The sequence below is a fragment of the Sciurus vulgaris genome, assembly GCF_902686455.1.
Source record: "Sciurus vulgaris genome assembly, chromosome: 9".
In the NCBI taxonomy this organism is placed as follows: domain Eukaryota; kingdom Metazoa; phylum Chordata; class Mammalia; order Rodentia; family Sciuridae; genus Sciurus; species Sciurus vulgaris.
In genome coordinates this window covers 74,830,819-74,853,598 of record NC_136469.1, presented here as the reverse complement: position 1 = coordinate 74,853,598, position 22,780 = coordinate 74,830,819, and the positions used below count along the sequence as shown (strand labels likewise).

At 35.4% G+C, this 22,780-nt stretch overlaps 1 protein-coding gene across 4 annotated transcripts in view; it reads left to right on the top strand.

The window, feature by feature from the left end:
* ARHGAP24 (Rho GTPase activating protein 24) overlaps positions 1 to 22,780 on the top strand; it is a 449,241-nt gene that overhangs the window by 289,227 nt on the left and 137,234 nt on the right. Inside the window, exon 1 of one of the 4 annotated variants that reach the window (XM_079153266.1) lies at positions 8,759 to 8,902. The exons of 2 other annotated variants lie outside the window; for them this stretch is intronic. The gene's annotated coding sequence lies outside the window, so the exon portion shown is untranslated. Of the gene's footprint in view, positions 1 to 8,758; positions 8,948 to 22,780 lie in introns of those variants that run through there. One more of the 4 variants, XM_079153267.1, reaches the window with a different exon arrangement.

The following is a 22,780-nucleotide window of genomic DNA, read 5'->3' as shown; positions in this document are numbered from 1 at the left end:
TGTTTTGTAGAGTTTCTTGGGAGGCAATGATACAAGATAAAGGGAGGTTCGTGGAGTGGACTGGGCAGGGTTTTCCAGGTCAGAGCCGTGACGAGGTGAGTGGTGGAAAGCATCAGCCCTTCTGAGTTCGTTCAGGGGATTGATGGGGTGTCAATGTCAAAGACACACACTGCAAGGAACAGGGACATATATGTCTAATTTCTCTGTCATTTCCATATACTCTAGGATGAGAATATTAACTGCCCCACCTCTAGGTATATTTGAAAGCACACGGTCTTTAGACTCAAATCCTGATTCACCACTGCCTGATCTGTAATTTGGAGAAACCACTTAAAATTTTGAAACTTAATTTTCTCATCTATAACATTATAAAATCATAAAATGAGATGAAATAAGAGTCTTTCTGGCACATTGAGAGGATAATAAAAATCTATTCAAAGTCTTCAGAACATAACCAGTGCTCAATAACTGGTAGATATTACTAAAGCTTGCTTTGTAAAACTTTCAGCCTTGCCCTTCATATAAATGAAGTACCAACTTTGTTAAACAATATCTTCTCCATCTTTAATTTTCAGACCAAAATAGCTGTGTGGCTTTGAGACATGTCTTCTACTTTATACAATTCAATTTTTTCACATGCAAAATAACAGGGATAATATCCTGAGTAAGAGTAGAGCTCTGCAAGTCCATGATTCTAGTAATGCGTTATCCATCTCTTCCTTGATCCTAATTAAAGCGGAGTACAGTATACATATCAATAGGCTTCAGAATACAGCACAGCACCAATCAGAACCGTGGACTCTGGAGTCAGACGACCTACGTCATTACTTAGAGGTTCTCCACTTAACATGGCTGAGTCTGGACAAATAGAGGCAAGTCCGTTAGCTTCATTCCTCAGTTTCTTCTTTTTCTGGACTTCCATTGCACCATTTAATTTTCCAAAGGTTGTACAGGGAAAATCTTTTATACTAAACTTTTATTCCTTCATCTATTGTAGTGGTATTCTGCTTTCCAAATGCAGCTAATAGTTTTAAAGAAAATATTAAATTGTTTTTACTGCAGGCTGGCCAAACACAAGTTCACTTTTTGACCCAAGGGTCCTTTTTGTCTATAAATTTATTCTAAAGGAAATTTTGAAAAGAAAGCTATAGGAAAATAGAAATAGTCTGTAAATCTTTTTTTAAATTTTTTATTTTATTTAACCCAGGGGTGCTTCCCAGCCCTTTTTATTTTTTTCTTTGTTATGAGACAGGGTCTCACTAATTTGTTAAAGCTGGCCTTGAACTTTAGATCCTCCTGTCTCAGCCTCTTAAGCTGCTGGAATTACAGGTGTATGCCACCATGCCTATCGTATGCCACCATGCCTATCTCCAGAAGTGTTCTTAGTAGTATAATAGTATACAATTTTACCAAAAAAGCTGTAAAAAATTAAAGTTGTGGTCCCAAGTAGGGAAAAAAAAAAAAACTGTACCATATTAATTTTAAAAATTTATGCAGGAATTGAAAATCACAACCATAATAACTATTTTATTCACCTATTTTATTATATCATATTTGAAGATTGTGAATAAAAGAAAAATGCTTATAAAGTGTTATAAGGGAAAGGGTAAATAAAACCTCCATATCCAAAGTATGACTACAACCCCATATAACTCTACATATGGAAAAATATTCAAGTATATATATATATATATACATTTATACATATTTATGTATGTATTTAGAAAGAAAGATGCACACATTGTACAGGTAATGAGGTTATACATCTAATTTTTTTTACTATTAAGGTCTTTAAATTTAAATAGAAACATGTCCCCATGATAAACTGCTAGTTTTCAACAGGAAGCAATTACACTAACAAATGGGATTATCTTTCTTTTTTTTTTTTTTTTTGCGGTGCTGGGGATCGAACCCAGGGCCCTGTGCTTGTAAGGCAAGCACTTTACCAACTGAGCCATCTCCCCAGCCCTATCTTTCTTCTTGATGGAATATAATCCATAATACAAATTTTGGCTATTAATTTGTTATGAATGCATAAGTTACCACTTTTCCATTATCTTTTATAAACCAAGATGAAATTTCTTAGAATGATATTAGGCCATTCCATAAAAATAAAATTTGAGTATATTCAAATTTTGTGCAGCTTCTAAAAATAGCTGGAATTGCAATAGTGCCCAAATTAAAGACTTGGAATAATGCAAACATACATTTGTTCAGCTACAAGCCAAACAGAAGATATAAGTAATAGAATCTTCTGTTTTCCTTGAGAGAGTTCTTCAGAGATTTTCATTTTATCATTGAGCCTCCAGCTTAATAACATTTGAAGAGCACAGTGAACTCCCAATGTCCTCTGTGTTGATTCTGTTTAAAAGACAAATCTTGTTCTTTTGAAATATAGCCTCGGTCAAGTGATGAAGCTTTCTCTCCATATAAGCATTTTAGAAAACTTTATTCCCATTTAAAAAGGCAACCCATGGCTATGACTTAACTACTGAAAAGTAAAATGCTCAATTTATGTAGATTTGTTCTGGTTGTTTCCAGTCTTTCAAATATTTAACCAATTAGTGGCAGGCAAATAAATTTTAGGCTAAGTCTAAATAATTTGACTCGTTTTAGACTTTAATTGGTTCTCAAGAAAATATACATGAAGGATCTGAATCTATTATTTAATTATCAGGCTGATGTTTGCTTATTTTGGGTAATCCTAAATCCTCTGACCCTGGCTCCTGGTTATACCAGAAAGATACATGGAACACAGTCTGAAATAGGTAAGGCTCAAGTAGCATCAGGGAGGTAATCTCTCCTGTGTGCCCCGCTCACCCCAAGCCAATTGTGTTTCCATTACAAAGGCGATGTCTCTGAAATATGTGATAAAACAACATAATTTCTTAGAAAACAATAGATTTTCTTGGTTCATATAGATACCGGTAATTCAACATTCCCTTTATAGAAATGAACAAGTTATCCTAAGATGGTGGTTATGTACTCATGAATGTGTGGCCTGTTGTTCTCTCTAAATTGGAGTCTACATATAAAAACACACACATGTACACCCATCATTTTCTCTAAAATATATCTTAAAATCCAATGGGGCCAAAACTATTCTAGATTTTCTTCATTCCGTTATACCACAGCACCTAGAATTTTGTTCTTTGTATTCAAGGATATTTTTAACGCAGATAATAAGAGTAATGATAATAACGTGTCTGAAGGTAGAACTTTCTACCTGAAGAGATTATAAACATGACAAAGCAGCTATGTCAAGAAGTATGTTTTCAAAAATGATCCTCACATCATGAATAGAAATTACTGTTTTGCTTTCCTTCCTTTCTCTTTCTTTCTTCCTTTCCCATTTTCTTTCATTACATTAAAGTAACAGTCATTGTAAAGCATTTAAAAATGCAAAATGAGCAAAACAAAAAGACAATTACTATCATCTCATTACTTAGAGATAAAAACATTATAAAGCATATTTTGTATATTTTTCTGTGCTATTAAATATTGGTTACAAAATTGTGACCATTGCACCACCTATTTTCTCATTTGCTTTACTGAATAATGTATTTTTACATTCTCTAATATATAACACACATAAGATACATAAGAACTACATATAATATAATTAAAGTATCTTTCAAAAACCCTAACATAGTCCTCTAATTACAATCATGATTGTAACAAGGCATTTGGGCGTATGTTGAGTTCTTTAAAAATTAGGGCATCAACACTGATGTTTTTGAAAATTTTATCCCAAGATTCTACTTGATGGTAAACAGGAATACCCATATTCCTGGGTATCTCAGGTTTCCTGAGGGAGACACTCTAGTAGAACTGCAGCTGATTCTGTAATCACTAAGCTCAGGCTACCTGATATCTGCTGAGAGCCACCTGAGGACTATATCTCATGCTGTTGGGTGTGAGGTACAATTATACTACATGGGTATATTTTTATAAAGACTTCAAGTATGCCCGAGGATCTCAATCAGACATTTATAAATAACTTTAAATGCTGCTGTATTCCTTTCCCTTAGTTCACAAAGGAATATTCTTTAGTTTTTAGTTTGTTTGTTTTTCTTTTTCTTCATACCTCTGTTTCCAAATTCACTTGAATGTGTCTTGGAAAATACTGGGTAAAACCAGGAGTGATTCTTCACATTTTAGGGTAGAAAAAGTCATTAATAGATGCATCTTTTGTACCTAGAAATAAAATTACCATTCAATAAAAAATACTTTTTAAAATGCAGAAAATTAGAACTGTTGAGGAAATGTTCAGTTTCAATGGTTTTAATTACAGATGGTTTTGTGTTTATAATGACTTCAATTACAACTTTTTGATTTTACAATGGTGCAAAGACTGCATTCAGCAGAAAGTATAATATGAGTTTTGAATTTTGGTCTTCCTGGGCTAATGGTACGTGGTATGATTTTCTCTTGCCATGTTGAGCAACTGTTAGTCACAGATCACAGTCAACCACATGATCATGAGGGTCAACAAAGATACTCTACAGTGTTCTCTGTGACTAAGTGATGATGTTCAGTTTGTTAGATGTATTAAATCCATTTTGGATTTATGGTATTTTCAAATTATGATAGGTGTATTAGAATGTAACCCCATCTTAAGGCAAAGAGCATTTTTATTTCCATATATTTTTAATAATAGGTTAATAGACCTCACAGTTTGTCTTTAAACATCCATGTAAAATGGTTAAAATTCTAAAGGCTTATATATTTCTGGTCACTCTTGATTTTTGTCTAATTGACTTTCAGTGAGTCAATAGTATTTTTTTCTCCACAGCAGATAGATACAATCAAGTGAGGCTGTTCCTAAGTTCTGAAAAAAGGAGTCAAATTGAAGGGAGCAGCAGAAAAAAAAAACAAAAAACAAAAAACATGTTCAGAAAATGCATTTATAGTTCTCAAACTAGAAAAAAATCAATTCTGCTCATCCATGAATCCAGTTGTATCCTAAGTGGACAGCCTCTAAGGACTGAGAACATCACCATGAGGAGAGTCCCAGAGGGCTTCATCAAGAACAACCAAAAAAACAAAACATCTTATTTACTCTGGTCACTATGGAAATGTCACCCATGCTTCTGAATGTTTTCTTCCTTATACTTTTAAACCTCAATATAATTTTCTTTTCATATTATAATTCTGAAATCAAAATTCAAGAGACAAAAATAAAGTTTCTGAGACAAAAGAAAAGGAGGAAGCACCATGAAATCATTATATGCTCTGGTAAGTGACACTTAGGCAATCACCAATTATAATATATAAAAAAGAAAATATTTTAGTATGACAGTAAAATAATTAAGTGCCCCAAACTGTTTCCATTTCTATTATTTCTGATTTACAAAATACTTGAAAACTTTTTCATTCATCTTATTTTGTTGAAAAATACTGCAATGGCCTTTAATTCTTCTTCTTTTTTTTTTTTTTCAATAATTCAAACTGTGACTGTTTCCTCATCCTTCATTGAAAAATAAAATGGGTTTGGTAATGAGAAAATAGCCTTTTCACTTTGCCATGTTTTACATATGTCCCCAGAGGTTTCACGACATAGTAACTCATTTAAAAACTGTTCTTTAGTTAAATATGATGCCATCAGAATAAGTGGGTTGCAGTGAACCTCAAAATGTATATTCTAAGCAAATAGGAATGCAATAAACTCCATTCCTCACTTCCTTTTATATGCATTGATTGCTTACTTAGGAATGCAGCATGCTGCTAGGATTTTGTATTGTTTTTATTCGCAATTTAGCAGAAAATTGAGATAAAATACATGTATATATTCTTTTTTTTATTACTCATTTAAACTTACTACTACCTTAGTGACTTCAGTACTATCATGTATTATCTCTCTTTTTAACGAATGTATCTAAAAAGAGCAAATCATTTCTGTTTGCAAGACTTTCAGATTTATAGTTTCCTATGGCTAAATTTGGGGAAAATGAAGAACCTGGTTTCATGAAAGATTTTAGATTGTACATTTTGTAGACAGAATTTTCAAAAGCAAAGGCAAGGCATAATCAGACAGTGGCATTCTCAAAGAAGATTGAAAAAAACTGGAAAAAGGGGGATTGAAGGCAGAAACAATCTGCTCTCCATTGCGAAGCTGGTATGAATTGGATTACTGGCCTGCAGATACAATTTAAATATTTCTCTTACAGCCCGGAATGACACTTAAAGGGTAGAACAAAACGTATCCTATATAGGATTGCAATTCAGATTCTTCCTCCAGCTTTACAATAAAATTGATAGAAAGAACCTGCAATTTATTAATGTTCTTAGACTCAAGAGACTGAAAATTAGAATTCCCAAACTATACTCCAAACTGTAGTTCAAAAAAAAAAAAAATTCTACTTACCTTTAAGATTAAGAGATTGCCTTGCTTCATTTTAGAGCATTCCTCAGGGCCTGGTAATTTATGCACATTAACATAAATTAGTGCATGAATTATATTTATAAAAACAGAGTAGCTTTCTGCCACAGAGAAGAACCTCTGAACTTGAGTCTTCAACTTGAAGACAGATAGGACCCAATTTTTAAAAAATAGTCTTGGCTCTTATTGACAAAAATTGCCTGCATCTTGCCACAAGTTTATTGTTAAAAAACCAAAGTATATTTTTCCCAAAAAAGTCTGAACTCCCTATAAAAGTTAACTTACCTGGTTAATACACTCAAGAAGTTTTTTTTGGTAATTTGCATTCTTGCCTTTCCTATTGCACTATGTAAAAAACAAACTTTATTTCTTTTCTCTCTCTAAGAAAGTTATAATTTAATTTACTCAGAATATGGGACTCTAACATATGAAGACTTCAACTGTAATTCAAGTTTACAGTATGCAGATTCATTATTCTCATCTCTAAAATAAGAATAATAACAACTACCTCATAAGACTCTTATGAGAATTAACTGAGATAATATTTCTAAAGTTCCCAGTCGTGTGTCTCACAAGACACAAAAGTGTGGTCACATTATTAGTTCCTTGCCTGTTCTCCACCTGTCTTCCTGCCCTGGTTCTCACTTTCCCACAACCTAACCTCTAAATAATGCATAAGTAATTGTAGGAACATTAGCATGAGTGCCTAGATGCATTTGTTGTTGAATTAATTCAGTAGTGAACTTGGCATTCCATCCCCAACCTTTCCCCACCATTAATTCTCTTTCCCAATGCCCTGGAACACAGGAGTACACAGGACACCAAGCTAACTGTGAAAACAGTCATGCATGTGAGCATTTTCTATCAGTTTCAATTGGTCTGATTCTGCCTCCAAGCCTCGACAGAGCTCCTGTTGCTCACAATTAACTGACTCTGGCCATGTGGTGGCTGCCATCAAGACCTGCTACAAACAGAACAGCAGTTCAATAAAATCCTAAACTCTATTTATAGCCCACTTGAAACAAGCACTTTCCTATGAAGCCTAAGGAGCCCTCCCTGAGAATACAGAAAGCAATTCACCAGTCCCAGTACTAACTAGGGCAATTGGAGGGAGATAAGTGCATTTTCCCAGCAAGCACATTTTCCCCAGCACTCTGCAATATACAGAGCATTTTTTTCCCACACATTGTTCCATTTCAACTTCATCCCACCCAACCCAGGAAGTAGACAAAGCAAATGCTGGCAACAAGTCCCTGTTTTATAGATTGCAAGACTGATGCCTAGGAGGTTAAATAAATTGCTTGTTAACTGATGGTTGGAGGAGGGGAAAGGAAAGTGGCTAAAGCGTGAGCACAATTTCTTGTTCAAACTGTCACTCTACAATTCAATAAATAATTATTTGACTACATGAAAAATATACAACGGAAAAGAAATACTGTTTCATAGAGTATCTATAAGTATTTTTCCTACTGCACTTCTGAGAATATCAAAACCTGAGAAATGAAAACTTAGAGATACTCTACAGAGAAACACTTATAAACATGTTAGTATCTGTACAGTGTATATGCACAAAAGACTGCATTTTGTGCAAGAAATACTTTCTGGTAGAACCCTGAGCTAAAATGTGCATAAGTTAAGACTAATCTTGAGAAAGATGGTAGGAATTTTTATGAGAAATTTTAATTGATTCTGTCAGTCAACTCTGAAATAACAACATCTTTTACTTTTTTTTTTTTTAAATATGGGAGTTGTTTGTGTAATTCCAGTATGTAAGCAAAACACTAGACTTAATTAATATGAGTGAGTTTATGGGTCTAAAATTGTTTTGCTCTTAGAATAATTATTTTGATTTTGGCAAGTGCTTTAATTTTATAAGACCCTCCTTCTTTAAGCCTCGTTACCTGGAAAATGTAAGCAAAAACTGTTTGACTTGAGAAAGATATCTGGTTGATTAGTATAGCTACAATAAAGTCTGCCAGCGTGTGTGTGTGTGTGTGTGTGTGTGTGTGTGTGCCTGCGCATGTGTGTGAAGGAGAGAGAAAGAGAGAGAGGAGAAGAGAGAGAGATTATTGCTTAACGAATGCCCCCGGGTTAGCTTGTTGGCTCAATGCCATACGAGATTCTCAAATTTACTGCTTCTGTGACCTCCTATTGTCCCAGCTCTGATTTATGGAATTCGAAATCTCTTGAAAGGCAAGGTGTACAGAGTTTAGGGTCTTTCCTTGGCAGCTTTTCCTCTCCCCCATACTGTCTTTCTGTTTTTATTCACCTTGTGGTGACCTTGCAGGACTCAGCATTTTTACCTGAGCTCAGTAGCTGAGGAGCCCACTAGTGCTGGCCGGGAGAGAGCTGGTGGTTTCCATTCCTGGGTGATGGAGTCATGGGAGAAACTGCAGTGATCAAACACAGAGTAGGACCTGAGCCGGGCTTGAATGTGCTTTAAGCAGCTCAGGACAGAGCAGCTGCTCTGTCTCCCAGCCTGCATTTGTCACTGACCACTGAAGTGTGTGTTTGTGCAAGGTGAGAGCCGGGGGCTTGTTCCTTAATTTGGAGACAAATTGCCAGGTATTGCTATTAATTGTGTTTGATAATTTGGGGATATGTATATCACCACAAATTCAGGACCTGGACTGTGCTTGGTTATATTTTTGCCCTTGTTTTCTGTCACGATCCATTCAGCGTCCAAATTGTGGCAACAGATTGAGCATGGAGCTGTTCTTCTGTGCTGAAATGTGATCATTATAGTGCCATTTTCTTGGATTCTTTCATTAATTGCTGCTGCCAAATCACATAACTGTTCATATGCAGAATTCCAGTGGTGTTTGGAAGGCGTATGAAAACTGCTTCTGATGTTAACCTGAATTGCTATTTTTTTGAGTACTTGCTGTGGTATATTCTTTGCGTCACCCACATGTCAGTGGTTGAAACTTTCCAGAGTAGAGTGCCGTGGAGTCTGATCTAGTGATAAAAATAATGTGGGGCTTTCTGTGTGTTTTCTTGTGGAAATGCAAACTTCTCCTTGGCCTTTTGTATGCATGTGTGTGTGTACATGTGTGTGTGTATGTTGGGGGCATGATTTTGAAACAACTGAGAACCAAAAGAAAACCAGATAATGATTGCTATCTTTTTGAGGTACTTATAATTAACATAATGAACCTAATGGAGCTTTTGTTCTCAGCATATTTGAATTGTGTAACTTCACATTCTGTGTGTACAAGACAATACAACTATTGTGCAAGTTTGTGAAAGTATGTAGGAGCCTAGATTATGTCCTCACTGGGAGTACACACAATAGGAGTCAAAAACCACACTCTTGGGTAAACAGATGGGCCTTAATCCTGAGCCAGTTTTGTATGTTAGCTATTCAAGTAAACCTATAAAATAGATATAGGGAGTGTGTTGTTTTCTGGTAACTAAGTAAATATACGGAAGATTTGTATACATGAAATACATATTCTAGAGGAATGAAAAGTACAGAAATTTGGTATTGTATAGGTAGAATAAGGAAAAGTTAGAAGTTATTAAATTTAGAAATGAAAAAAAAAGGAAGTACATTAAAATGAAGAACAATTATGAGGGAGTACAGAAAAGTTCTCTGACTTCAAATTTTTATGTCTAATGAAAGAATAATAACATATTTAAGGAAGTTCAGTGTCAGCAGAAGCAAAGCCAAGAGCAAAAATTCTTAATAAAACACATTGTCAACTGTGGAATGAACTTGTCTGTCTTAATTAAGTTGAATTCTGTTGCTGAGATACGTAAAATTAATTGAAAAAATTACATATTTAAATTTCATTTAAAACTGGTCTCCAGTAAATTTTGAATACTAATAAATACAACTAACAATATTTTAAACAATTAACAAATAACATATAATAACAAAATTATCTATCCTACTTCTGAATTAAGTTGGTTTAGAAAACACTCTAATATTCTAAATTATAATGTTACTTATTTCTACCTACAGACAGACTGCTAAGTTTCTTGGACACTCTCTTCTTGGTCTCTTTGCTTTCAGACTCTGTAAAAACACTACAGACTGATAAGCAGAAAATACCTGACTCCAACATTGTCATGCTTCCTTTGCAAGAAAGTTTCATTTCACTGATGTGGAAGTTGAGGTATACAAAGGATTGATGATTGGCATTTCCATATTGGAGCGAGCCTGTACTGCATTGACTTTTCTGCTGCCATGATCTAAAATGTGGTCATTTCTTTAAAAAATGTTTAACATGCTTTATTACCCTGACTGAACAGATGCATAGGAGGATCTGTAATCACTGATTAACATATGAATACCCACATCTGTCTGATAATTAGAGTTCAGTATGTTAAAATATGATCCATGGATACCCATGGTCATCTTCCATGCAAAAAGACTAGAAAGTTAGTCATCTGTTAAATGAATCACAATCAATGTAAACAACCAGGTAAAGCCTTGAATGGTGCCTGTGTTTATTCTTTAGATAACTAGCTTACTTCAAAATGCAAAGAGGTTTAGAAGGTTTAGAGATTATCAGTACTGACCTAAAAGTACACAACAGTCTGTTCAAACACATTTACTTCTATGTAATTAAACTCTCCCAGTTAAAGGAAAACATTAACCTTTATGTATTTATTTGATAAGCATCTCTAATTTTCTAAAATGCTAAAACTGCTTAATATATTGTACTTTTATTTCCTTCTTTCTCTAAACTTGATGCTTTTATTCTGGACTTTCAACTTAACTAAATCCTTAATTTACTGAACCTTGTTTCTTTGATCTACCCTGAATTTCTACACTTTGGACAGGTAAGCAGCTATGATTTATCCCCTGGGACTAGGGAAAGACCCATCTCCCATGAGATCAAGTGATCACTGGATGGATAGTGGAAAAGGGAGATAAATGGCCACCATACAGGAAGTAACTGTGCCTACTGTGCCTAACATCTCTGTTATTCATGCTGGTTCATCCATTCAACCTAGTTAGGCTTAGAAACCTACATACTGACATGCTTTTACTTTCCTAGACTTTTGGTAAACTGAGATGAAATATGATTTGTAGTACATGGGATGGCTTCATGGATTATCAGTAGTTTTTATCTCTTTACTTTAGTCAATAAGTTCTATTCTGCCCACTAACTCTTTAGAAAGAAGTGGAGATTCAGATAAAATAACAAACACTCAAATAACTTTTAATGACTCCTTTTAAATTCCTGAAGTAGACCTAAGTTATTTGCAGAGAAGAGACATGGAAGGCAAGCTTGTAATACAACTATTTATCTGAAAATGTCCCTCTGAGGTCACAGGGTTCCTTAGTAGAACCCTGATCTGAAAGGACCCAGTAGCTGGAATAGTAGCAGGTGGTGACAGTTGATTTGTTATTGTAGTCAAGGACTATAGACATTTCCTGCAAGTCTCCATAAGAGGTCTGCCTCTTTTATCTTGGTATTTTTTCCCCCACTGTGAAGGATGGAACCCAGGCATGCTAGGCAAGTGACACAAAGCCACATCCCCAGCCTCTGGCTCATTTATCTTGAATCTAATGTTTCCTAAGGAAATAGAAAAGATAGAGTCTGGTTGATAGAAGATGTACCTAGATCATGACTGCTGTCATCCTTGGCCACCACAGGAGGTATCTATCCACCAAAGTAATTATCTCAAATTATATTACAGATCAAATATCCTTTACCCAAAATTCTTGGGACCTGAAGAGCTGCAGATTTTTGCTTTATTGGGATTTTGGAATATTTGCATATACCTAATAAAGTATCTTAGAAATGGAACTCAGATATAAACATGTAATTCATTTATGTCCACATACACTTAATACATATAATCTGAAAATAATTTTATAAACTATTTTTAGTGCACCTGCGTTTTGACTGCAACCTGTCATATGAGGTCAGGTATGGAATTTTCCTCTTCTAGTGTCATGTTTGCACTCAAAAAGTTTCAGATTTTGGAGTGTCTTGGATTTTGGGATTAGGGATATTCTTCCTGTTTTATAATCAATACAATTACTGGCTTTTTGACATTTAAGTTGTTTCTACTAGGGCAGTCTTCAAAAATAACTACCTCTTGCCATATAGAACATTTAAAAATAGTAATAATAAATTAAGTATAAGTGCTCTACATTTTAATAGCCAAAAAATTCTTATCAGTGTATAATTCAAATAACCATCAGGCCCCCCAAATTTACAGCTTCCAAATGTATCTAAGGGGCCAGAACCCATCAGTAGGAAATTATTGCAAACTTTCCTACTATAGGTATGTTGGACCTTAAGGTAATTTCCAAGAATTCAACTGCAATATATTAAAATTGATAAAAGAGGCTTCTTAATGCTCTCTTCTGACTGAATATTGTAAAGATCAGTATACTCTGAGCATTTCGATGATAAAGTATACAACAAACAGGACGCTGTCCGTTCCTCAACTTTTATTCTCTTGTAGAATGGGGTTTCTTAGGACCTAATTCAAAGAACATGATAATGTGGAAAGGGATTATTTTGTAGTTATAAAGAAGTATCTCCTTTTCTTTCTAAATTCATGTAAGAACTATGTTTTAAAATGGTAAGTTTTCTTTATTCCCTGTGGTGAGATCAACAGATCAGGAGATGATTACTCTTGAAAAGACAGTTTGTCACTCGTAAATTCCCAAGAGGAAAAGATATGTCACACCACACAAGGACCACACAGAAACACCAGGGTTAGTCAGGAGGTAGGGAGTCAGTGGAAAACAAGGACAAGAACCTTTTGTGATTTCCACATGAAGGAACAAACAAGGCAAGGTAAGTAGCAGGATTGGGCAGTTTGGATAAGTCCAGTGGGCTCAGGAGTTAGACTGTAATTGTCTGATATTTGGTCCTGGAGATGGGGCAAATGAATATCGCCTAGTGTGGGAGCATTATGGTTGGATTATGTGTTCTGGATTGGTTGATTTGCATGTGAAAGTCAGGTGCCCAGGTGAGTTTACTACCTCCAGGTATGGATTCACACTGGGAAGGCCAATCTCTCTAATGTCCCGGAGGACCATGATGTCAACGCATCAGAGATAAGAAGATTAAAAGACATGATTAATACAGACTAACACACCAATACAGAAATAGACTGCTAAATACCATTTTGCCAATTGTGATATTCTCTTGATTAGTCTTTCATGGACAACAAATTCCTAGGAATAAATGTACCCCACCACACAGCTAACTCTTAGTGAATTCCAAGCAAATTTTTTTCCTTATTTTTATTTTTTAAATCCAATACTTTAAACCAACAAAAAGGTTCAAAAGAAATGAATCCTCTTTATTGAATGAGTTTGGTACATTTACTTGCCCTGTATAATAACATTATTTGTTTTAGAGCCTAACAATAAATGCTTCCACATTTGAGTTCTAACAAACACACTAATTAGGTTGGAATCATTAAAGAAATTATCTTTTTGCAGATTTATCATTTACCTTTGGTTGGAATCATCTTTTGGCACATAATAGTTAATCAACAATTAATTGTTAGGTTGAACAAATAAATTAGTAAGTCAATCAAACATTAGCAGATTTTCTACAGATTCCCTAAGAGCCTCTTACATTGCTTTCAGTCAGATTTTCATAATAAATTCATAGAAGAAGAGTAAAATTATGTTGATTATTTTGCTCCAACAAAGCTGAATCTCTGTCACTTAAAAGTATTCGTGTCCAGCCCATCCATGCCTTTATTAGCAAACATAAAATGTGTCAAGGGAAATACATAAATTGAGTAGCAATTCAGTTTTCTGCTGAACCAGCAGAACTATGTTTTGTAAGGTCCTTCTCAACTAAGCAACAATGCACACAGGTATTAAAGAGTTTTTAAACAGTAGAAGAGATTAATTCTAGAATGATTAATATCTGTTCTCTCTCCTGAAAGAGAAAGCATGATACCCCCATGCCCCCATATATTTCTTCTATTTATTTGTTGAGCATTTAAGAAAGGAGAAAGCATGCATATGGTGTTTCAGGGGAAATAAAATTGTCTTACTCTTCCTAGTTTTTCCATTCCCATTATTGGAATGCCCCACTGGGATGTAGTGTGAAAAAATTTGTAACTTCAAAACTGTGGGGGAAGGACTAATGGGTCAATAAGCAGTATTGGGTATTGGTACAACTAAATAGTCATTTATAAAGGAGTTAAAAAGATTTATTCCTTACACCAAAACAAAAGGGGCCAAAGGTATAGAATATGAAATTAAAAGCATGTCAGAAGGCTTTGGTGTACTTACTATGCCAAACACACCAAACCACCAAGCAGCTGTGAGCAAGGGCAGAAAGGCTCCCTGCTGCTTGAGAGGGACCTCTGCTTGGTGACAATCGTGGCTGTCACCATAACAGAAGGAAAAGGTCCAAAGCGGAACTCTCTCTCTACTATCAACCCCAGTATCCCCTATATTTTCCAGACTCACAAGCTCCAAACAAAAATGATACATATGCAAATCACACATTTTCTATTTAATTTCAAAGCTGTTGCCTGCCTGTGTACTATGCTGGGACTACCTAAGCGTTAGGAAAAAAATATAGACTTTTCTTGCTCTTAGCTTTCCTGATTCCTCAATCTGACATTTGGCTGAAGCGGTGAAGTGGCATCACTCCCTGTGGTATTTGAAGGTATCTGGGCTGTGATTCCCAATGGTGAGACAATGGAATGAGAAGCCCTCAGCTGTGTATGGGCCCTTCAGAGTTATCAAACTAGACTGAACTGATCCCCAAAGCTATCAAGGGTGCATGCTTGGTGAGGAGCAGGAGGGCTCCATTTGGAAAGGTTGTTTGTATTTTGTTTGGTTTTGAGGTCTGTAGATTCTTACTCCCCGTCGACTTCCTATTCCTCTAGTTATTTCTTTGTCCTGGAATTCCCTCCCTTTCCCTTCCCTGACCTCCCATACCATCTCGCACCATCTTCTGACCTGGATAAAAGAAACACTTATGTCATTCACGCTAAATTTCTCAGACTGGCAGTCTGTTTAGAGCAATGTGCAATGTTCCTAGCAACAGATTAAAGCAAATCCACAGAACTACAAAAGCCCGCAGGCATTGAAAAATCACAGAGGACTACTTAGTTATATTCGGAATTTCTGTATTGTGGATCTGTATTAGCTAAGAAACTCAGAAAAGTTGTTTAACATTTTAAACTGTATTTTTAAATAGAAACTTGGAAGGTACAACCAACTTCTAAAACAGTCGTGATTAATTTAGTCAAAGTGCTGCACATGAAGGCCAAATGTGTTTATGCTAAAATTTTTAAGTAGAGCATTTAAAGTGCACTGGAAGTCATAGAAGCATGATTGCAATTATCAGAAATATTTTATATTCGTTAAGAACACAGGTACCAGGATCAGTTAGACCTGTTTTGAAATCCTTGAATGAGTTGTTTGATAATGGGAAAGTTATTTAACCTTTCTATGCCTCCGTTTCACATCTGTAATATTACCATAAATCGTGTGTTGTGAAGTTTAAATACTAAAATATGTATGCAAATTTGTCTATAGTAGAAGAAATAATAAAAAATAATTCATGAATGGTAGTATTTTAAATAATAGGATTGCCATAATTTTGTGGAGAAATGAGTTTTTCTAGATTGAATGAAAGAATAAAGTTGGGGGAAAGTTACCAGGGAGAATAAGAAAATAATGGGAAATAAAACAGAAGATCTGATTATCACAGAACAGAGATCTTATTAGCATGATATGCAGCCTCCTTCTAGGGGGCCTAACCAGTACTCATAACAGGTACTTATTTGTGTTTGATGATTGAAGAGATAAGGGGAAAGAATGAGATAGGAACTATACTAACACGGGAAAACTGAAGGTTTCGTAAGAGAATATTTAAAAATACCTCAAGAAGTCCAGTCCAAAGTGTACTGTGTGGGTCAGATTTATGTGTGACACTTAATCCCTTCTCTTTCCTTCCAAAAAAATACAAAAAAACCCAGAAGAATGCATATGTGGATGACACAGTGTCTTCTTTATCAGAGTTCATAAAAAGAAGAGAGGGAGAATCCAGTGCTCTTTGAACAAACAAAGGAATGGCACACCTGTCAAACCAGAGGGAGGAAGAACCACAAAGTCAGCATGGTTTCTGGTAGAAGTCAAAGGGTGAACAGAGCCCAAACTGAAAAGACCATTAATCTTAAGGAAATGTCAGAATGCCATGAGGGCATCGAGAAGGATGAGCTTTTGGTATTTGGTGAGGGACAAATATATTTATCATCCTTTGCTTCACAGGATATTTGTTTCCCCAGTCTTTGCTCGCTAAATGCCAGTAACACCTCCATTTCTGTGAAGTCCCAAACTCTCACACTTTCTAAACACCTTCAAGAGAGTGGTGCCAGCCCCCAGTCAGGAACCACCAAGGGAATAAAAAATGGGTGAACTACGTTCAGAAATATCATGGCCAAATATCAGAATCAAGAACTTCACATTTTGACTTTCATGAGTATCATGAATGAAAACAAAGTTTGGTAACACCCTGTAAGTAATTCGTCATTATATTTTCAGTAGTGTTTGAATCATGTTTGCTGTGAAAATGATTTGTAGGGACCCATCACTTGGTGAGGTTAGCCAATTTTATTCATGCATATATCCTCACAAATAAGTCTATTTGTATCTATTGTGAACATAATAACTCTTGCAATGTAATTACTTTAAAAATGTTTTGTTTCATTGTATAGCATAACTGAAAAGAAAAGCCATTGATAGAGCTGCTAATAATGTATAGGCCTAAAAAGGATGTAACCAGAGTTTAATGGTGATTTTCAGACAAGAATAATTTGAATAAATAATAGAATTTGAATTTGACAGTGTTGGCAATTTATGACAAAATGTCATTATCTGACACCTGCAATGACAGCAGGGCCATCTCAAGCTTTATTCCTGGACAAACCTGAGAAACCTGGTTGACGCCTTTGTGTTATCTTATCTGTGTATGGGATGTTGTCTTCACATTCTTCACATTGCACTCAGATTAGCAATGCACCCTTGTGTCAGAGGTTACAAGAAGGAAAACAAATGTCAAGGCTGAGTCCTTAGCACAGTAGTCATTTATTTTCCTGATGCTACTGTAACAAAGCTCCACACCTGGATGAACAAACTGCTTAAACGGCAGAAGTTCACTGCCTCACACTTCTGGAAGCCAGAAGTCTAAACTCAAGCTTTTGGCAGGTTGATGCTCCCTCCGATATCACAAAGGGAGGGTCTGTTCCAGTTTCTCCTCTAACTTCTGGAAAACTCCAGAGTTTCTCAGTTTTTAGATGACATCTTCTGACATCTCTTAACATCATATTTTCATGCATGTCTGTCTCTGTCCAAATTTCCCCTTTTAATAATGACATCAATCTAATTAGGTCATGGACCATTGGCCTCATTTTTACTTAATTACCTATGGAAAGTCTCTATTTTCAAACAAGGTCACTTTCCGAGGTAGTATTAGGATTTCAACTTATGTTATTCAATCTATAACATTGTCTTACAAGGAGAGAACCTAGCTAAATTTGGAAAGTAGGACCACCATGCTATTCAAAATATGGCCCATGAATTGCAGCATTGATTTATACTTTAGTCTGCAGTTTTTACTGCTGTGAACAAAAGACTTGACAGGAACAATTATAGAAGAGGACAACTTTATTTGGTGGCTCATGGTCCATAAATGACCAACTCCACTGAGACAGAACATGGTGGCAAAAGAATAACATGGCAGAAAAAAGTAGCCCAGATCCTCACATCAGGAAGTACAGAGAAAGTTCCACTCACCAAAATATAAAACCCAAAGGCATGCTGCCCCTAAATGGCCCACCTCCTCTAGCTGCATCCACCTGCCCACAGTTTCCACCCAGTTAATCCCTATTAAGGGATTAATGCACTGATTAATTGAAACTCTCCTAACCCAGTCATTTTACCTCTATACTTTCTGGCACATGAGCTTTTGGGGGACACCTTATATCTAAAACATAACATTAACCATTTCAGACTGGTTGGAAGGCCAAATCTCAGGTCTCTATCTAGAGAATCAGAATCTGCATTGTCACTTAGATGCCCAGGTGTTTCATTTGTACACTAAAGTTTGAGAAGAGCTATTCTATCTCATTGAAAAAACAAACAAAAAAAAAAACAAAAAACTGTCTCCACTGCCAATAAGGGGAACAAAAAGAAATCATATTTATGTTCAGGGACCCTGTAAATATGTGGAAGTATCAAGTATGGGCCATTATTCTAGCACAGTAATATTGCTCTCTTGAGGTAGTTTTAGGAGTTAAGTTTTAATACTGTTTATTCCCCTTACTGTAGATTATCCCTCAGAAGTGATCCCAGAAAATCATCATATGCAGAGATAGCTCAAATTCTTATCCCCTAAACCAGGCTTTGCTTGTATAAGTTATTTGATTTTGGCCAAACTGGCCTATATTTGAATTAACCCAGCAAGCTGAGTCATATAATTTAATCCTGAAATAAGGCTCATCAAAGAAGTAAACTTCCCCAACAATGGGGAAACAGTATTTGAGTTTATAATACTGTCTCCTAAGTGATTGAAAGCATGTGGTGAACTCTTGCTTTGCTTCTGCCTCCCTTCCCTGGGATCTTGTACTTCTCGAAAAATGTAATTCAGCCAGAAGTTGTGGTTGTTAGAGTCACTGTTACATGAAGACAAATGGAAAGAGAAAAGTTTAAAATAAAAGAGACTGAATTAAACTTTGTGCTGGAGTCATCTTGGGCAAATGCTTATAATAGCAGAGGAACAAATGCAGTTTCCAAGAGGACCTCTGAGGTCACAGTCCTCATGGGAGTAGGGACTTGAAGTGTCACATAATTTTCCACCAAAGTAAACTAAGTTCAGGGGTCTGTTTCCTTAGAATCCAGAATATTAGCAAGTATACAACACGGACAATGTTCTGATCCCATTAAACCTGTTGATAATATTGTATCTAAATTTGTGTACATGGGAATGAAGTTTTGTCACTGAAAATTAGAAAATCCTTGATAAGTTTCATCTTTTCTCAAGATTATACTTGGTTTAGGTTCCTAAATAAGCATTGTATTTTTGATCTGTTGTCTTTGTCTGCTATTAAGTAGTTAAAACATACTTTGCAAATCTGGATTAGTCTTCTTCTAACATTCTTCTGTTGGGTTCAGATAACATATAGAAAGAAGAGTGAGCATGTGTTGTGACCCTGTGCCAGCCACTCTCCCAAGTGCTTTACATACTTGAACGCTTTTAATTCTCACAGCAGTGCTATGAATGACAGATGAGGAAATTGTGAAGTTGAGGAAGTTGAGAGATGGAGGCTAAATAACTTCCAACATTAACTAGTGGCAGGGTCAGAATTCAAATCTCATTCCATAGCTTTTGTGCTTAACCACTGTGGATGCTGGCTCCCAAGAGAGACATGTTATCATTCTGAATATATCTTTAAAAGGCCAAAGTAACTACTTTAAAATCTGTTTTAAAAATATCTTTTATTGCAAAACTGTTACCTCAGATGTGCCATCTACCTCTCTTTTTTTATTTTCTGGAACCATGTGCTTTCTTCAGTGATAAGATTTAGGCACATTTCTTTTTAGATATAACCCAATAAACTTCTTTCTACTCCCTCCCTCCCACCGACTCCATATCCTCACCTTTTAACTTTGCTTTCTTCTCATTTATTTATTTTGTACAGGGGTTTGAACTCAGGATTCCTTAACCACTGAGTCACATACCCAGCCCTTTTTATCTTTTATTTAGAGTCAAGTTCTCACTAAGTTGCCTAGGGCCTCTCAAAGTTGCTGAGGCTGCTTTAAACTGCAGATCCTCCTGTCTCAGCCTCCTGAACTGCGCCTGACTCTTGTTCTCTTCTTCATTCCCTTGGAAAACTCACCTGGGATGCTTCCTATTCTTCCTCACCCTGCTTCTGTCCAGGTGCACAGTCCCTCACCTTTAATGGTTGTTTCGATCCTGGTCTACAGGCAGTTCTCATAAATATCACAAGTCAGTTGTCACAACCTAAACATTGTCTGTGGCATTTTCATGAGCAACCAGATTCCTTAGATGGCATCTAATGAACATTTTTCACCTGCTCAACTTCAGAGAGGAGAAACAACTGTGTCAATGAACTAAAAGTGATAGCTATCCCCATTGCTTTGGAAGTTATAAAAAAAAAAAAAAAAAAAAGACTCAATAAAAATAATTAAACAAATTATCTTAAGCTTAAAAATAGCAATTTTAAATTTTGTATTTCATAACATAGTCCTTGCTTCAAAGTACCTTTCTCAAAGAGAAATGTATACATGTTGATTTGAATTTCGATTTCAGAGGATAAGAATTTTGAGTATTCCATATATTTATCTTTTATCAATACTCTATCCAAAATTGAATCCTTAATAATAGTGTTTATATTCACATAGAGCTTCTTTATCACTACAGATAAAGCATTAAACCTACATGTGTGTGGTCATAATTCTGTCATTTTTGAGATTAAATTTTTTTTCTGTTGATCAAACAGATGCCACAAAAATGCTTTTAACTGGACTTAATTTAAAATCTACAAAGTGTCCTCTGAAGAAACTCAGTGGCCTTTGGAGAGATCAGAATAAAACAGCACATGATAGAATTAAGTGAAATTGGATGAAAAAATTACTTCAGACAGGGGCCAAGTTCATAATCAGCCAGAGGACATAAGGAATCATTTTTTTTTTTTTTTCCTGAGCTACATTTTAAATCTGGTCTTAAATTTTCAAACTTGTGTAAGTAAAAGCTATGGAGAAGAGGTGAGCTGCAGAGAGCATCCTGGGCCCTGAAGCATTGCAGCTGGCCTGTTCACCCACAGGTGCCAGGTCCCCTGTGATTTCTCACTCAAAACTGCTGTGTATCCAAGGTTTGGAATATTTCACAGGATTGATTTTGATGGCTTTGGCTCTGTATTAAAAAGAAACTTATGAAATATGAATACTTACAAATAAAGACTATTTGTGATGAACAAACTGCTGAAATACAGCTTTCATAAATCAAAATCCAATGAATTTTATTTAATATGTGACACGACTTATTTGTAATAGTCCTTAAATTATCTTAAAACCATCAATCACATCACCTGATCAATAGATCATCCATATTTCAAATCCCATGGATGAAGGATACAAACAGATGGAGATATACATCAATGATGCAATTAGCATTTATCAATTTATCAAACATAAAACTGATGATCATTTTAGGTGTATCATTTAATTTTGATCTCTTCTTTATGGCTTTGGTTACTAAAGAGTGAGAATTACCTTCTGAATGGAGACATTTAAATAGCTATTGTAATACCTCATAAAGAAACCACAGAGGATACTGGTTTGTTTTATTCACTCCGCTCCATGTTAGAACCACCTATTTTTGGTTCTAAAACGGGATCCAGAATAATTGTTAAGGAGACTTTCTCCATTCAGTAGGACCAAGTTCTATAAATTCAGAAGAGTCCATCTGTTAATAATATATAGTATCTCATATTGTAAAACATCCTCATGAAGCTGGGGTTTTAGAAGAATAGAAATAAGAATGGCAAGGTGCTGTCATTGATTTGAAAGTCTATGTATTTTAACATTTTTTTGATGCATAGTGTTTATCAAAGATTAAATAAAAAAAGAAATGAGCATTTTTCCCACAATGTAATTTGCTAAAGAGAAACCAAGTATGTGGCAGCCTCTTGCACCCTTAATTCTTACTCTCAGTCAGGTGAGGTTGAATCCCTCATAACAGAGCTTCTATGAGAGCCAGTGAATCCTTTGCCAGTTTTTTAAAGTGTGGGAGAAATTGCTGCACTGAATTAGGATTGAGCACATAATGAGGGACAATACTTTATGTTCATTAGTCACATTTATAATTTTTCTGAGTTCTTTTTTATATTTGTTTTCAGTTGTTTATGTAAACATAAAATTTTACCTAGCTTTCAGGTACAATTCAATTTTGCCTGGCTGAAAGAGTAGTGAGAATTCCTTCCTCCTGGCTCACTTGAGTGTATCTGTGTATAAAACACATCCAGGGGACACATCTCATTCAGCAGTTATACAGGCCCAGGAATCAGCAGGGTGCTTGTTGGTAGTCTATAAAATTCATAAAGCAAGTAGTTTTGAAAATTAAAGTAGCAAAAAAATTAAACAATAAAGTTCTTGCTATGTGTCGGGCACTATCTAATTATTCATAAGCAAGCCTGCTTACTTAGACATTTCCCATTAGATGGAAAAAAAAAAAAAAGGTGGGGGCAGGATTGTCTCTCTCCAACAGTTGAATATTTTAGTATAAAAAAAGTATTATCTGTTGAACTTGTATTTTATTCATAGTGTACAAAAGCAATATAAAAAGGAATGTATATGGGCCTCTCAAGAGAAACTTAGTTTCTTTTAAATATAGTAAACCAATATTCAGTGATATGTTCTGT